Source organism: Arachis hypogaea, chromosome 3 (assembly GCF_003086295.3).
Source record: "Arachis hypogaea cultivar Tifrunner chromosome 3, arahy.Tifrunner.gnm2.J5K5, whole genome shotgun sequence".
Lineage (NCBI taxonomy): Eukaryota > Viridiplantae > Streptophyta > Magnoliopsida > Fabales > Fabaceae > Arachis > Arachis hypogaea.
The window spans coordinates 10,975,134-10,993,942 of NC_092038.1; positions in this window are offsets into that span (position 1 = coordinate 10,975,134).

The following is an 18,809-nucleotide window of genomic DNA, read 5'->3' on the forward strand; positions in this document are numbered from 1 at the left end:
AGTCTCCTTTCCCTGTCTTGAAAAACAACTGCCGCGGCTGCCACCACCCACACCTTCTCCAACATCTGTCGTTCCACCGTGATCCCTCGCCACGACCACTCTCAATGACAATGACAACAACCACCCCACTCCCTTGAACCACCTCCACAATATAGCTAGGTATTGATGGTGCCTATTGGGTGAGCTTTTATTTAAACCTGGATCAAGCAACTTACCACATGTGATAGCATTCTCTTTTTTTGTACTGCGTGGTTTATACACGCAATTTATGTGTTGCCCTATTGGAGGAAATCTTGTCCCGGATTCTCCACTATACACTCTCATCATTATCTGGTAAAAACCCAGGTAGGTATCTATGTGCATATGTATGGAAATTCATTAAATTAAGTAATGTTTAATTGTTATAGATGGATTACATATTATGAGAGAATCCGATAGGGATGTCATACACATGGTGGGGTATGGAGCCAACTTCTAAGAGAATATACACCATATATGGAGGCTCAACAATGGCTTTAGCAGATTCACACCCACAACACATTGCGTGTTTTCAAGGGTAGAAGTATGCAGTAGACTCACATGCATGTTAAAAATTGTTAAACGATAATTTAATCAAATATGTTAAATAATTTAACAATTTTTAATTATTAATTTTATATAATAACTTATCTTAAATTTTCACTTAGCCACACCATCTTAACAAATAGGTGACTTGATTCATATTTTAAATTCTAATATGAGAAAGTCGAAGGGACTAGAGGTGTTTGCGGTGTGGTTTGGATTGGTTTTGAATCAAAAATTTATTCGATGCGAACATTAATTTACTTGCGGTGCGATTTGGATTGGATGGTATTTAAAAAAAATCCGATCCGATCTGATCCAATTTCAAGTGGTTTGGATTGGATTGGATTTGCGGTTTTGTAAATTAAAAAAAATAATACATATAACAAGTCTCAACATCAAATTTTAAATAATTAACAATAACGTAACAAGTCTCAACAATATCTTAAAAATCCAACGATAACAGAACAATAGAAATAAAATTATAGGTTTGTTAAAATAAACAAATAAATAATATTTTGAACATAAAATATTTATTAAATAAGGATCGGTTGTGAAAAGTAAATCCGAAATCCGATCCGATCTAGTGGTTTGTAAAAAATAGAATCCAATTAAATCCGAATTATTGTTGTTTTAATCAGTTTCGGTTTGGATTGGATTGGATTGGATGAGCGCTTTAATTTAAATTGGTTTGAATTTAAACACCCCAGAAGGGACTAACATTTTTATTGGAATTTGATCAGCACTTAACTTTCCAAAAAAAAAATAAGTAATTCTATAACATTAAATGTCATTTCACATCATTAAAAATATCATTAAAAATATCAATTGATGATTAATTGACGATTATACATTATAAATTCCGTTGTCTCGTAGCACTCCTCTTCTAATATTCTCTAATTAGAGTCTACCACGTATATCAATTAATGCTTATCTTTCGTTGGCGTTATGGACTTGTGGCTTATTTTAGTAAAGCTTCTTCTGGCTGGTTTGTTATTATACCCGCTAAATTAATTACAATTCAATTAATGGTGCCCTACTCCTACATAATGTATTGTATTTGCAAAGTACGCACAAATTAAATTTTGTTGGTCATCTTCTTTAGAAAGTAATTCCTAATATGTTCTCTTTTGCTGATCAATAAGGGACTACTGCATCCTAACTTCTAGACTTGTTTTGTTTTGTTTTGTGGTGACCAGGAATATGAGAATTATACGTCAAATCGTCAATTCTTGAATAGTGAAAAACCACATACAATAGTTGGTTGGATACCACATATTAATGTAATCTAGAAATTTGTAACAATGGATTAGTTAATGGGTCTTTTAAAATTTTAATAACACAATTGAGACTTATAACTCACAACTAAAATTCTAATCATATTAACAATAATATCTTTATGTATAAAATCTAATATACATATATGATTGCTCTCTGTTCAGGAAAAACTATTATATAATTTTCAACTTAATAATTTATTAATTTGTCACCAATTTTGGGCTCCACCTCATCGCTTAAGTCCAACTCTACGTTGTTAGAATGTAAGCAATGTTCAATTATTTGGCAAAGAAAAAAATTTAGGTGAGTATTTATTTTTTATCTAATACGTATGTAGTCAATAATTCTAATTTTACTTTCTTTTTTCTCACAAAGTTGAAGCTGCTTAATTAGGTAGTTCATTTGTTTTTCTTTAAGTTAATTATCTACTAATTACAACGCTGATACTCATATATGATAAATATGAATGGTGATAAGTAAAATAATTTTTTATGTCTTTTTTCTTAGGTCATTAATTTGCTTTGGCCTGCGAGATTGGGTGAGTCAATCTAAGTTGTTTATGAAAATACTTGTAAATTAAATTTATTTTAATAATTATTTGAATAAGATTTGTATTTGTTCTGTGTTTGCGATTTTTTTTTTAAATATTTCTGAAGTTTAATTTTATTTAATTTTATTCTTAACGTTATTGATTTGTGTCAAATTATTCCTAGATATTTTTTATTTTCACCCTAAAAGCTTTAGATGAAATCAACGTTTAAGAATAATTTTGATAGAAATTAAAAAATCAGGGACAAAATTAAATATAATTAAATAGTAATTAAAAAAATTATAAATATTAAAGATAAAAAATATAATTTATTCTAATAATTAATCATGTGATAATTAATTTATGTTTGAATATTTTAACTTAAAAGTATGATTTTAAAATATATAAAAAAGAAAGTTATCTTAAGCAGTATGATTACAAAAATAGGTATATAATAATTATTTATATTATTATTTAGTATTTTATAACTAAAGTTAAAATGATAAAATCATTAAAATAAAAAAATATTTATAATAATAAGTTTTAAAATATTATTTTCAATTACAAATTATTTTTTAGTTTAAAATTACTGTTTCATTATGATTTATTCTTAACTCTATTAAAAAAAATACTTCTTTTTATCGATTTCACATAGTTTAATGTGCTTAGCTTTTCAACAAGAAAAGTTGCTATACAAGTTACCAAACTGTAATGTCAGTCAATAGCAGCTACTTGGGTTAATTAAATTTTGACTAATAATAGACCAAAATACACATAAAAAATTTGGGATAAACAAAAATACATATAAAAGATAATAAATATCAAAATATATCAAAAAAATTTATTTTTGGTGAATAAAAATATTATACAGTTAATAAATTTCTAAAATTTAAATATATTTTTATTTATTAAAATTAATTTTTTGAGTATATTTTAATATTTACAAACTTTAATATATTTTTATTTATTTTAACTTTTTTTATGTATATTTTTGTTTTTTCGTTTTAGATTATTCTTTTCTCTTTTAAGAAAACAAATGGAGTGAAAGCAAAAGAAAAGATATAGTTAAAGGTTTGTTATGCATATAAATTTTGTTGGTATACAAATTTATATAAATTAGTCTAAACTCAATAAAAATGATCTTCAGTTTAGATTGCGTATAAATATGCACTTCCTTAATTTTTGAATAATGCAAACTGTTCTTTTTTTTCAATTAAAATTATAATACTCAAAATTTAAATAAAAACTTATATAGATTTATATGAAAAAATAACTTATATGTGAAGAATAATTGTCGTAGTTTATAGCCTGCTATATAACTTAAATACAGACCAGCTATGAAGACAAACAAAATGAAACACATTTTTAGATAATTGAGTGAATAAATACTATAAACCAACTTGTATGAAAACGGTTTTCATAAACTTAGATCTTATCCAATGAGACTCGGGTCCTATACTACTAGTAGGAATTGATTTTTTGTCGGTAGAACACCTTTAATATCTAATTCTCTGTCCTTCAAAGTAGACGACAATAATGCATTACTCTTATTTATTCCATTTTTAATTAGTTTATTTTATTGAGGCGGAGAAGTTTTGAATGAATAATGCTAGTTTAATTTATTGAGGCAGAGAATTTTTTGAATGAATAATATTTAGGAAATAATAATTTAAAGTTATGTCATTTAGTTATATATATATATATATATATATATATATATATATATATATATATATATATATATATTATATTTAATATTATTGTTATGGATTCGGGTCACGGATCCTAAACCCGGAACGGCCTCTTACCCGGATTCCGGGATTCAACCCACGCCCCATTCGAAAGGCTCAAAAACCGGCCATAACCAACTTTCGAATTCAAACGTCTCCCTTATCTTAAACAGATAAGATAAGATAAGATATTCACCATCACCTATAAATAGAGGACCCAGGTCCCTCCAGGTATTCATTCATTTCCCACACCTTATACCTCTCAGATCCATTCTGACTTGAGCGTCGGAGTGTCTTTGCAGGTACCTCCCCCCATTACTCCAGTCAAGTGATCCGGCATCTGCCTCAACCCGCAAGTTCTCGATCCATCTCTCAACCCGTACCAGAGACATCTTGTACATTGGCGCCGTCTGTGGGGACTTGCGCCAGGCCGAGCCAGATGGGGGACGTTCTGGAGGAAACCCCTTCAAGTCAGGATTATTCCCGATCACCTCATCCAAACCCAGAACACCAAGAAATCGCAAATCAAACAAAAATAACAAGTGCTGTCCACCATGTGAACGACCGCGTCGTCACGGATCATCGACATCCCGAAAAAGCTAGCGACAAAGCGGCACAGATCATCCAGGATCTCTGCCTCCGGGTCTAGGAACTCGAAGACAAACTAACCAGAGAAAAACACAACGAACGCGGAAGCCACGCAACTTCCAGATCAAGATCTCGCCGTGGTAGGACGCCAACCCAACGACACAATAAAAGAAGCGGCCGCAGCGCCTCACGCGACCATGGTCACGAGAGATCGCCGGAACGGCAATACAACAAGAAACACAAGCGCAGCGCTTCTCGAGATCTAAGTCGTCAACACGACTCAGACGAGGATCGGAGATACCGGAACACCAAGCGCACAAGGAATGACCACACGATAATGGGAGCTACACCCTTCACAGAAAGAATATTAAGAGCGAAGCTCCCAAAAGGTTTCGACAAACCTACCGACATGAAGTACGATGGGACCAAAGACCCCCAGGAACATCTGACGGCCTTCGAGGCCAGAATGAACCTAGAGGAGCGGCCGACGCAGTCCAATGCAGAGCTTTCCTAGTAACCCTTGCCGGACCGGCGATCAAATGGTTCAACGCCCTCCCAAACGGATCCATAACCAGCTTTCACGACATAACACGAAAGTTCATGGCCCAGTTCACAACTAGAATCACCAAAGCCAAACACCCCATCAGCTTACTAGGGGTCACGCAAAAGCAAGAAGAATCCACACGAAAATACCTCGACCACTTCAACGAAGAATGCCTAACGGTCGACGGACTCACGGATTCCGTCGCGAGCCTTTGCTTAACCAACGGACTCATGAACGAAGATTTTCGCAAACACCTCACCACCAAACCAGTATGTACCATGCACGAGATCCAGAACGTTGCGAAAGATTACATCAACGACGAAGAAGTCAGCCAGGTCGTCGCCGCCAATAAACGGTAGCACGGCAACATCCAACACGGCAATTCGGCTCCTCGCCATAACCCACCACCTAGAGAAAATCAAAGGGACCATCCCAGACCAACAAATACAAGCCGACCACCTAGAATCGGCAAGTTCTCTAATTACACACCTCTAACCGCACCAATTACCAAGATATACCACCAAATCGCAGATCGAGGCATCATACCAAAAGCCCGGCAACTCAAAGAAAGGACGGGGGGCAACAAAACCCTCTACTGCGACTACCACCGAGGTTACGGTCACAGAACACAAGATTGTTTCGACCTCAAGGACGCTCTCGAACAAGCCATACGAGACGGCAAGCTCCAAGAGTTTGCCAAAATCATCAGAGAACTGAAACGTGTTACAGAGAGAGACATGTCGCCGGAAAGAGAAAGACGCAACCCAAGAGCACAAAAACAACCCCCTAGGAAAAACCCAGAAGAAGACCCAACCATCATAGTAAACGTCATCACGGGAAAAGACATATCAGGCAAGTCAAAATCAACACTGAAAAAAGATCTCAAGGTCATGGCTGTTAGAAGCCAAGCCCCTACCACTTCGGCCGACAACACGATAACCATCCTACCCGAGGATTATCAGCACGACACCTCAACTGAAGACGCCCCCTTTGTCATCTCTGCAAGGATTGGAACAGGACTAGTACGAAGGATACTAGTGAACACCGGGGCAGACTCAAACATCCTTTTTCGAGGAGCCTTTGACAAGCTCAGACTACACAACGGCAACCTCCAAACACACCGCAACGGCGTAACGGGACTCGGAGATAACTTCCTTAAACCAGACGGCTCAATCACCCTCCCCATCACCATAGGAACAGGTAACCAAAGGAAGACAATTCTATCCGAATTCGTGGTCCTCAAAGACTCCACCGCCTACAACGTCATTCTCGGAAGAAAAACAATCAATGACTTCTCCACTGTCATCTTTACCAAATACCTCCTCATGAAGTTCACAACCGACGACGGCTCCATAGGCACTATCCACGGAGACCGAGAAGTCGCAGCAGAGTGCGACAATACCAGCCTAGCCCTACGGAAGAAATCCCGAGATGCGGCCGGAATATTCCTAGCCGACCTAGACGCCCGACAAGACGGCCAACCCAGGCCAGAACCAGAAGGCGACATGGAAAAAGTACAAATAGGGCCAACCAAAGAAGAGTACACCTTCATCAACAGGAACCTCCCATACGACCTTAAAGAGGATCTCTCCCGCTCCTGAAGCAGAACAAAGACCTATTCGCATTCACACCAGCCGACATGCCAGGAATAAACCCTGACTTAATGTCCCACCGATTAGCCGTGGACCCCAAAGCTAAACCAATAGCACAGAGAAGACGAAAAATGTCACCAGACCGAGCTGCCGAAGTCAAGAAGCAAGTCAAAGCCCTCCTCGAAGCCAACTTCGTCAGGGAACTCCCGTACACGACCTGGTTAGCCAACGTCGTACTGGTGAAGAAATCTAACGGAAAATGGCGAATGTGCGTCGATTACACGGACCTCAATAAAGCCTGTCCAAAAGACGCCTTTTCTCTACCAAGCATTGACGGATTAGTAGACGCCGCGTCCGGACATCGATACCTCAGCTTCATGGACGCATACTCCGGCTACAACCAGATTCCGATGCATCGGCCTGACGAAGAAAAAACAGCATTCATCACCCCTGAAGGAACATATTGTTACACGGTAATGCCCTTCGGCCTAAAAAACGCCGGAGCCACTTACCAAAGACTCGTCAACAAAATGTTCCAGGATCTATCAGGAAGCAAACTAGAAGTATACATAGATGACATGCTCGTCAAAACTGAGTCAGGCGAACAACTCGTCAGCGACCTCAACCTCATAATGAGCACCCTACGGAAACACCAGATGCGACTCAACCCAACAAAATGTGCCTTCGGAATGGAGGCAGGGAAATTCCTTGGCTTCATGATCACGCAACGCGGAGTCGAAGCAAACCTAGAAAAATGTTGCGCCGTCCTCGAGATGACAAGCCCAAAAAATCTTAAAGACATCCAAAAGCTCACCGGCCGATTAACGGCGTTATCACGCTTCCTCGGGGCATCGGCTCAAAAAGCGATCCCCTTCTTCAAGCTGATGAAAAAAGGAACCCCTTTCAAATGGGAAACTGAATGCGAAGCGGCTTTCCAACATTTCAAGAAAGTCCTGGCGGAACCACCAATCCTCGCCAAACCCCAAACAGGGGAAACTCTATACTTATACCTTTCCATAACGGAAGAAACACTCACGGCGGCGCTCATCCGAGAAACTGAGAAGAAAGAACAAAAACCCATATATTTCATAAGCAAAGTCTTACAAGACGCGGAAGCCCGCTACTCACGCTTAGAAAAGCTAGCTTTCGCACTCCTTACAGCCTCCCGGCGACTACGACAATACTTCCAAGCTCATCCTGTGACAGTATGAACCGACCAGGCGGTCAAGCAGGTCCTACAGAAACCCGACCTAGCGGGAAGAATGCTAGCATGGTCCATCGAACTATCCCAATTTGACATCAAGTTCAAACCCCGATACGCAATTAAAGCACAGGCCATGGCTGACTTCATCGCCGAAATGACCCCAGGAAACCCCCTCCCGAGACATGGAGATTACACGTCGACGACGCTTCGAATGTAACTTCCGGAGGCGCCGGAGTCATTCTCGAAAGTCAAAACGGCGTCACGATTGAACAGTCGGGGCAATACAAATTCCCGGTCTCAAATAACCAAGCAGAATATGAGGCCCTCCTGGCAGGCTTAACCCTAGCCAAAGAAGTCGGGGCGAAAATCCTAGAAATAAACACGGACTCGCAAGTGGTCAGTTCCCAAATTAACGGAGACTACCAAACGCGAGATCCCCTGCTACAACAATACCTCGCCAAAGTTAACAAACTAAAAGAAGAATTCGACCAGGTAACCATACGGCACGTCCCCAGGGAACGAAACGCCAGGGCCGACCTCCTCTCTAAACTAGCCAGCAATAAACCGGGACACGGCAACAAGTCGCTAATTCAGGAGATCGTCAAAACGCCATCCATATCCCTAACGGTTGACGCCCACCTGACACTCTCCCACCACGAATCATGGACCTACCCCATCCTACAGTACCTCCTCAATGGAACACTGCCCAAAGACCCCAAACAGGAGAGACGAACAAAAAGGGAAGCCACCAGCTACACGATTGTCGCGGGACAACTATACGAACGTGGATTCTCGCAACCCCTGCTCAAATGCGTCGAGCCCGAAAACACGAAATACATACTCCGCGAAATCCACGAAGGCTGTTGCGGCCACCACGTCGGAGGTATGACCCTTGCCCAAAAAGTCATCCGTGCCGGCTACTTCTGGCCCACGATTATACGGGATTCCATGCAATTAGTAAAAAGTTGCGACAAATGCCAAAGGCACGCCAACATCCACCAAACCGCTCCACACCAGCTCAGTATTATATCAGCAGAACGGCCATTCGGTACTTGGGGGATCGACCTTGTCGGACCTTTTCCCACGGCACCTGGCCAGCTCCGTCATCTCATTGTCGCCATAGACTACTTCACTAAGTGGATCGAGGCCGAGCCACTGGCCTCTATCACGGCAACCCAGTGTCGAAAATTCCTCTGGCGACAGATAATCACCCGGTTCGGAATCCCCGAGATCGTTATCTCGGACAACGGAACCCAGTTTACCGACAAAAAGTTTAGAGAATTTTTAGAAGGGCTACACATATCCCATCGCTTCAGCTCGGTGGAACACCCCCAAACAAATGGGCAGGTGGAATCCGCAAACAAAATAATCATCAAAGGACTCAAAAAACGGCTCGACGAAGCCAAAGGACTGTGGGCCAATGAACTCGGGTCGGTCTTATGGTCGTACCGCACGACCCCCCAGACAGCCACCGGGGAAACCCCCTTCCGGTTAACCTACGGCACAGAAGCTATTATCCCAGTTGAAATCGGAGACTCAAGTCCACGTAGAACGATCGGGGGTAACGACGAAGAAGCAGAACGGGACCTCACCGACGAAATAAGAAGCATAGCCCATCTTAGAGAGCTAGCTCTAAAATAGAAAATCAGCCTAAGATACAACCACGAAGTCATTCGACGAGAGTTTGAGACCGACGACCTCGTCCTATGACGAAACGATATCGGTCCTCCGACCCCAGGAGAAGGGAAACTCACTCCCAACTGGGAGGGACCATATAGAATCAAGGCTGTAATCGGATATCCACGAAAACCCCGACCAAACGGCAGTCCGAGGGAACAAATAAAACACACGGAATAGCTTAAAGCGGAACATACAAAAGGCCCGGACGGCCAAAAACACCACAAAAACGGAATATACAAAAGGCCCGGACGGCCGACAAATACCATTAAGCAGAAGTACGATGTTACGAAGTCTCAATTACACGGCCCTTGGCCAGCCAAAATACTCAAAGGAAAAAACAGCTCAAAATACAAAAAAGACAAAATAGAAGCTACTCGAGGTCGACGATCTGGCCATCACGGACAGTCTTGAAGGCTTCCATCACAGACACATCCACTCCCGGAGCCAACACCAAAGCCTGAGCCCTCATCATCTCCTCGGTAGCAGCAATAGCACCCTTAGCATCACTCAACAGCTCCATCTTCTCCTTCTTCAAGGTAGCGACCTCGGCCTTCAAAGTCTCCAACTCACTGAGAAGCACAGCCGCTTGAGAACTTGCATCAGAAGCCCGCTTTCACTCCCCTGACAACTGAGAAAGAAGTGAACTCTCAACCTCAGAAAGACGGAGAATCTTCGCCCCGGCTTCCTCGGAAGACTTCACCGCTTTCTCCCTCGCAGCCTCAACAGCCTCAAGCTTCTCCTTCAACTCGACCACCTCAGCCTGAGAAAGACGGAGTTTTTTGTCCAACAAGCCGACCTGAGCCATCATAGGTTCGGCCTTCCGAACAACAACAAGAGACCGAAGGAGGGCGCGATACACCGATTTAGCCCGGAACGAAACATCACAGTCATCAAAAAACGGCTCCGTCCCAGGCATCAAATGCTGATCAATAAACCCAGAAGCATCGAAACGTCGGTCCATCACACTCGGCACCACGCCCTCCTCCTCGAAAGTCTCACTACTCGGCTCCGCGGACCTCTTTCTTTTCTGAGAAGCCTCAGCAGCCGTCACCACAACAACTTCAGGCGAGTTCACAGGCCCAGGAGAAACCTGAGCATCGGCCCGCGCACCTGAAGATACCACCTCCTGTGAAACGGCCTGAGAATCCACGGCGGGATGCGAAGCAGGAGTAGCCGGAGACGAGGACCCCTCCTCCCGGGCCATCGCTGCCTTCAGTCGTGCCAACAAAGTCAAACCACCAGCCATCTCAACTGAAAGAAAACAAAAAATTCCAAGTTACGAAAACAGAAAAACAAAAATAAAAACCAAGAAAAAGGCAGACACACACCAACATATGACCGGCAAGCAACTGGATCACCCATCACATCCCGGGGATTAAGAGGATGCTCCCCAAACAACTGCCACAGGACAAGGGCGATATCCCGTTCCTCCGAAGTCAGGAATTCTTGCGAAACCCGAGTAAAAACCGACGGCCCCGCCTTAAAATTCCAATAGGTTGGAAACCGCCGCTCACCCTCCAGTGTCAACCAGAAAGGATGATGCCCCCTCGCGGGGCGAACTTTAAAATATCCACTCTTAAAACCATGAAAAGAATCTTCGTACAACCCGAAGACCCGACGGTGAGGCTGAGCTCTAAAAGAGACATACCCCTTCTTATGCTTCCCCTCCTTAGTCGAAAGGGTACACAAGAAGAGGAAAAGGAAAACGTTTATTGAGGCAGGAAGCTCCAAAAAGTCATAGACAAGCTCAAAAGACCGTATCGCCGCCCAGCTGTTCAGGTGTAACTGGGACGGCGCAACGGAGCACCGGTTCAATAACTGCTGGACAAAAGGGGAAAAGGGAAGCCGAACGCCGAGACGGGTAAACATCGCCTCGTACACCCACATCCAATCCGGCATAGTCGGGGAGTCGAGATTGGTGTAGCAAACCCTCTCGTCAGCCCCAGGAAGGGAAAGCTCATAGTGGCGCTCAATATCACCACCCCCACAAACAGCCCCTTCATCACGGAGCCGTTGGAGGTCCGCCTCCGTCATCCGCGACGGCGTCCCCCAGACATCACTAGTGACCCAAGAGAAAAGACCGGGGACACCCCCCGCCGGGGCCACCGGAGCCCTCACACCCTCCGCCCTTCGACAAGCCATACCTAAAATATCGACGAGCACCACCGTCAGCCAAAACCCCACGGCAGAAAAACGACGGATGAAACCAAAAACAAACATCACCACCAACCGCCAAAAACAAACGGTGGCGCTCGCCCCCCCCCCCCCTTATGGGGCCCAACAGGACTATCCACCACCATACAATACCATCATACACCCTAAAAACTATTCTAAATCTATACTTAGCAAAAACAACACAAAATGCAGCGGAAGATGAAACAAAAGAAGCAAAAAGAAACAAGAGGAATACTAACCTGACGATTCGGAGAAAATAAAGTCCAAGGAAAGAAAGTGCCACGGCAGAAGATCAACAGAAACCACAGAATACGAAAGGAAAGCAGGAAAATGCTCTTTTGGAGAAGAAAGCAATAGAGAAATGAAGCAAACGAGGGAACTGAAGGAGAACCAAAATGGTTTTGAAAAACAAAAAATGACACAAACACCCCCGAAAAGCAACACAAACACAGGGACAAAAGAGGGAAACGCTCCCTAGCAATAAATGTCCCCCTCGAAAAAAGGTAACTAATAAATCATGCCTCGAAGAATGCAACGGATAGAGCAGACACGGAAGGGTCACGTCAGACCTAAGCGGTCAGACGAATCTTCCACGACACGAAAACCGAGACACCGACCTCATCCCGAAAGAATCAAGCGGCTACCCGAGAAAAACGGAAAGTCCCACGATAAAAACAGTATCTCCCAGCGACAAACCGACCTTGCTCGCTCTCCCGCTGCGGGGGCAACTGTTACGGATCCGGGCCACGGATCCTAAACCCAGAACAGCCTCTTACCCAGATTCCCGGGTTCAACCCGCGCCCCATCCGGAAGGCCCAAAAACCGGCCATAACCAACTTTCGAATTCAAACGTCTCCCTTATCTTAAACAGATAAGATAAGATAAGATATTCACCATCACCTATAAATAGAGGACCCAGGTCCCTCCAGGTATTCATTCATTCCCCACACCTTATACCTCTTAGATCCATTTTGACTTGAGCGTCGGAGTGTCTTTGCAGGTACCTCCCCCATTGCTCCAGTCAAGTGATTCGGCATCTGCCTCAACCCGCAAGTTCTCGATCCATCTCTCAACCCGTACCAGAGACATCTTGTACAATTATAAATTTATTTCAGTGATAGTTATTGAGTACAAATAAAAAATTAAAAAGACAAGTTATGATTTTCTTTGTTTTTTTAAATTTAGCTACTAAACATTTTTATTTTTGAATATTTTTTATGTGTTAATTCTTTGGGAGCCACTTACATAAAAATATTTAAAATATCTTTTTTTAAAGATGTTTTTTAATAATTAAAATTTAACACATATAATCGATTAAACTATATTATTTTTATTAAAATTTAACCAGACAAATTAGTTTAGCCAAAAAATTAATAAATTAAAGTTTGGATCGGTCTAAATTAATATTTTTTTGTAAAAAGTAACTACAATATCTATCTCTATTATAAAAAATAACTAAAATATCCCTATTTTATATATATATATATATATATATATATATATATATTTGAAAACTCTAAATCTTAATTTTATGACGACAAAAAAGTAAAGGAGAATAATTTAGGATTCTCAAAATTAATATATATAATAGAAGTATTTTAATCTTTTTTTAATAAGAGTATTGTAGTCATTTTTATAAAAAAATAGTATTAGTTTAGATCAGTTTAAGATTTGATTCACTATTTTTTTAGTCAAATTAATTTGTTTGGTCTAATTTTAACAAAAATAACACGATTTAATCGATTATATATATTAAATTTTAATTACTAAAAAATATCTTTAAAAAAGATGTTTTAAACATTTTTATCTGAATTGCTCCCTAATTCTTTTGTGGTGAATTATGTACAAATAAATGAGTGATTCATATTTTGTACTTGTACATACACCTATTCCCTCGTTCAATAATTGTTGTTTGGGTAATATAGATGTAAATAAATAATCAAATAAAACATGATCATTTGCAGTATACTCAATTATGTAATTACATAAATTGTATATTGAAAAATGTTATAATAAAAGATGAAAAATTTAAAGCAGAAGGTGAAGTTAGGGACTGTTAGTATTGCAATTGTGAGGAGTGTTAAAGTTAGTCTCACAGCAAATAAAGTAAGAAAGAGTGAGGAATTTATAAGATAAGAGACCCATTAACTTGACATTTTAAGTTTTTGAGTTAGATGTAGTATATTCTCATCTTATGTTATCTCACTTGATTTCTTTTTGAAATTTTGTCTTGTGATCTAAAGCTCCCCACAGGGACTTGGCTTAGAACAACTCTCAAATTATTAGACGTAATCTATAGAACTAATAATAGAGGAAGAGAATGAGGATAGATAGCAATTTGAGCAAGTTAAAATAATAATGATTGGAACCTAATAATCATCATGTTTGTCATGTTATGTATGTGGTCATCTTTATTCTGTTTTCTTTCTCAACTTGGGGAGGTGTATTTAGCATTCTCATTCTAGATATATATGGCTCATCATCACTGGGACCATGTTAGTTGCAGTTACCAGTTACAATTACAAATGCATGTTAAGTAGTTTCGAGTTGTCAACTTGATAATCTCACATTCAACACAAAAAATCAAACTAATTAACGTAGTCATGTGTCCGACATGATCAGCAACCGACGCTAGGTATATATCAAATTTTGGATTCTTTTGTGAGGTCTCTATATACACATGCACTACTACTATACAATAACAGTGAATATTCTCATCTGTTCTTGACTGATTACGAGATTTTGTCCGCATCTTTGAATCTCAAAACACGGGTGTGTGTGAGTATATATATATATATATATATATATATATATATATATATATATATATATATATATATATGTGTGTGTGTGTGTGTGGATTATCTTAGTATGATTATATTAGGAGGATTATAGAGTTTTATAGAAAATATTTTATTTTAATTATAAAAAAATGATAATTAAATGTATTGATGCATCCACGGTTGATTTTGTGCCTCTGGAGCTTGTACTTACTCTATAGATTATCGACCTTGTTGTTGTATTGCTGTTATGTAGAACATTTTGTTAATTATTTATTTTTGACTTCCGGTGGGACTAAATTGAAGCTAAATGAAACTTTTTTGGATTCAAATAGATCACTTTAAACCTTAAGGACCAAAACAGAATTGCACCTAAACGTAAGAGACCAATTTAGTACTTTACCCTATAATAAATTTTAAGTTTTTAAAATTTAATTTTTTATATATATAGACAAATAATCTAATTAGTAGGGATAAAATTTAAGCTAGTTAGTTAGACTTTGAGGGTTAGGCTTGAACAGTTTGTGCTGCCTCGAGTTGCCTAAGTTAGTTAGTGTTCCTGCGTAGTAAGCCGAGCTTGAGGTATAACTTGTTCTGTTCAAGGATTGAGCTCTCCTTCGCCTAAGTGGGAGAGGTATACGTCGGCTTAAGAAAAACGGCGGCGGTGGACACTTACAAAGACACTTCGACACTTATACTCAAAGTGATCGAGTAGCATCCCTTTTACATAAGTAGGGTTTGGTATTTATAGGTGTAATCCTCTGGAGAGGGGTTGAGATATTTGCCTGATCTTTTGATAACCACCTTAGTGTGTTTCTGAGTGGGTTGTTCTCAGTGAAATTCTCTCTAATTGAAGATAAGCCACATTTATTATTGTATTTGAATTTTGACTTATAGACATAGTTGGACCGAATTATAACCATCGGATTATAGCCCCCAAGCTTGATCTGTGGTATTTTCAATACGACGGGTTGAGCTTCTCGGTTTTTTGTGGACCTATGAATTGGAATGGTGATAGTAATAATAGTTCGAAATAGTGATAATAATAGTAGTAGCCCCAAACTCAACTTGTTGTATGTTGAAAAATGATAGTCATGCTTGGGAATAGCTTATGGTGAATAGTAAAATAAAATAAATTTGAGAATGATTAGGAATAATGGTTAAATAATGAGATAAGGATTAGCCCGAAGATTAACTTGATAATCTTGAGAATGAGATTTGGTGTTGCTTGCATTAATGTCCTTTCGAATGAACTCATAGTTGATTGTTTGTTGGATTGATTCCGACTTAGATGTGTCGTTTTGCTTTGACTGGTTCCGACTTATAAATGTTGTTTTGTATGGAGTGGTTCCGTTTGTTTGGATTGATGCTAGTTTATAACTGTCGATTTGTTTAAAATGATTCTGACTTATAGGTGTCAGTTTGTTTGGAGTGATTCGAACTTATAATTATCGATTTGTTTAAAATGATTCTAACTTATAGGTGTCGGTTTGTTTGGAGTGATTCGGACTTATAATCGCCAATTTGTTTGGATTGGTTCTGACTTATAGTTGCGGTTTGTTAGATTGATACTGACTTATAATGTCGGTTTATTTTTGTATGTAAACATTAATATTGGTTTGTCGTAGTTTCTCTGAGATAAAAGTTCTATTTGCTTTTAAGAATCGATATAGCAATAACAGAATAGAGGATTATTAGTCATGGTCTCATGAAAATTATAAAATATAGAAAGATAATGATTAGTAGAGCATATAATTGTTCACAAACTAATTGATAACTGAGTTTGTTCTCGAATTGATAGAAAGCCAAGATTTATTTTCGGATTGATTGATAGCTGAGTTTATTCTTGGAGTGATTGATACCCGAATTTATTCTTGATTTGATCGATTGATTTTGAAGTTGAATGATTGTATCAAAGTATCACTTGTGTGAGTTGTACTCGAGCTTGAGTATCTGATCTTTATGGTCGATCATTAGGAACAATAGAACATGATAAATAACTTGGTATCTTGTGCGTCTGAAAATCAGAGTATAGTTCGGTTTTGATTTGATCATATTGGATGGCTAATAGATCAATTAAGGATAGTGATAAATGAAATTAATAGAAAAAATTAAAAATAGAAGAGTAAAGATGTTTTATTAATGAAAGAATAAAACATCACCGTATTTTAACTTGTGAGATTAGCTAAAATGCACCTTTAGGCCAATTTTATACATTAATTTGGGAGTTGAACTCTGTTAGAAGGTTGAGATTGTTCGAGTTATAGTCCGCATTGCGGTACTGTTACTGGAGTTGTTTTTGATGAGTTTGTTTATAGCACCGTCTGACTTTCTTCTGGTCGGCATGACTATGTTATCATGTATACAAAACTTGACGCAAAAGTATATAGTAGAAACAGTGGTACCAGATATACTTAAAGAAGGTCTATCAGAAATGAAACATAGACTGACAATTTACGAAGAAATATAGTGTAACACCTTACCACATAGAATTTTATGCTTAAGTCATAAAATAGAGGTGGTGAGTTATTACAACCTCTAAAAGTGAAATATTATATAAAATATAATTGAAAGGAAGTTTTATCTAGGAGCCTTTGAAAAAAAATTAAAACAAAAGTCTTAAACTGAAAAACGCAACACTCACGTAAACATTAGCATAACCGAAGCAAGATAAGAGTAAACTAAGCATGGATATATATACAAGAGAGTTCCAAGATACAGATAACAAAGCTTCTGACTCGGCTCGTGAAGATGAACCAGCCATAGCATATAGGCATATATACATATATACAAGAGAACTCAAAATAAGCCCAAAATATAGTTTCCATAACCTGTTTCTCCAAATCAACTTCTAAAAGGGATAAAACATCATGTACATAAATAGTGGAGATAATAAGTATCTACATATTTACTTTAGAGGAAAAAGTAACGTAATCTGAACCCTTGATAATATAAATGGTTCTAATCATTTTAAATAAATAAATAGTAAATAAATGCATTAAAAGAGAATCAAAACGTTAAAAAGAAAAAAACGCGCCACTTTACAAAGATTGCGCGCAGAGTTGAATTTCTGTAAAACTAAATGCGTACAACAATAAAATTTGTATTGAGTAAAAAATAATGAAGAGGACCATACAAACATTGAAGACGACAGTAGATACTGAACCAAAAAATGGTAGTTATAGAGATGATAGAATTACCAAGTGAAACGAATATGTTGGTTCCATCTATGGACACTAAGATGATGGTGTCCCTAATAGAGACGAATTTTGTGTTGTCACCTACTAGAGAAACGACGATAGGATTGCTTAGCAAGTCAAACATGGAGGTGTTGCTCCCTAAAACTAAAATGGTAGATTTATCAAAAAAAAAAAAAACAAATGAGTTGATGATCACAATGATACCACCATGGAAAGGTAATTTTTTATTGAATAATTTCAAATTTCATGGCAATATATTTGATAAAATTTTATTCAATATATTTTTTATATATATTTGCCGAAGATTGTCAATTGATTATTCAGAACATGGAAAAAACTCAAATTGCACAACACAATTCTACATTAATTACTTTTTCTAAGTATGTTTATAACAATTATATTTAGTACTCTTATTTTAATACTCTTATCTTTGTATGTTTATAACAATTATATATATTTAAAATTTTATTATTTATTTTGTTCAGGCCGATCATAGCAAAAAAAAAATACCAAAATTAGGCATGGAATTTGACATGGTACTAGAAGCCATGATAGAATGATGGGTTTTGATGTTCAACAATTGTATGCAAATAAATGCAAGGTTGATAATTTTGTGAGTAGTTTTAGACTTATTTGTGCAAGGTTGATAATTTCGAAAACCAGTCATATGATGCCATCACAAAGAAAGATTTCAGAAGTACAAGCATTGCAAATAGATTTGGCATGGCATAAGACCAAAGGTAACACATGAACTAACAAGTTTACAAGCGGGTGGTAAAGATGTTCTTGGATATACCAAACAAGACCAAAAGAACTATCTTCGAAGCAAACGAAAGCGAGACTTGGCCTATGGTAAAGCAGGTAGTTTATTAAAGTATTTTGATCGACAACTACTTGATAATCCTCGTTTCAATATGCTATACAGTTAGATAATAAAGAGAAAATAAC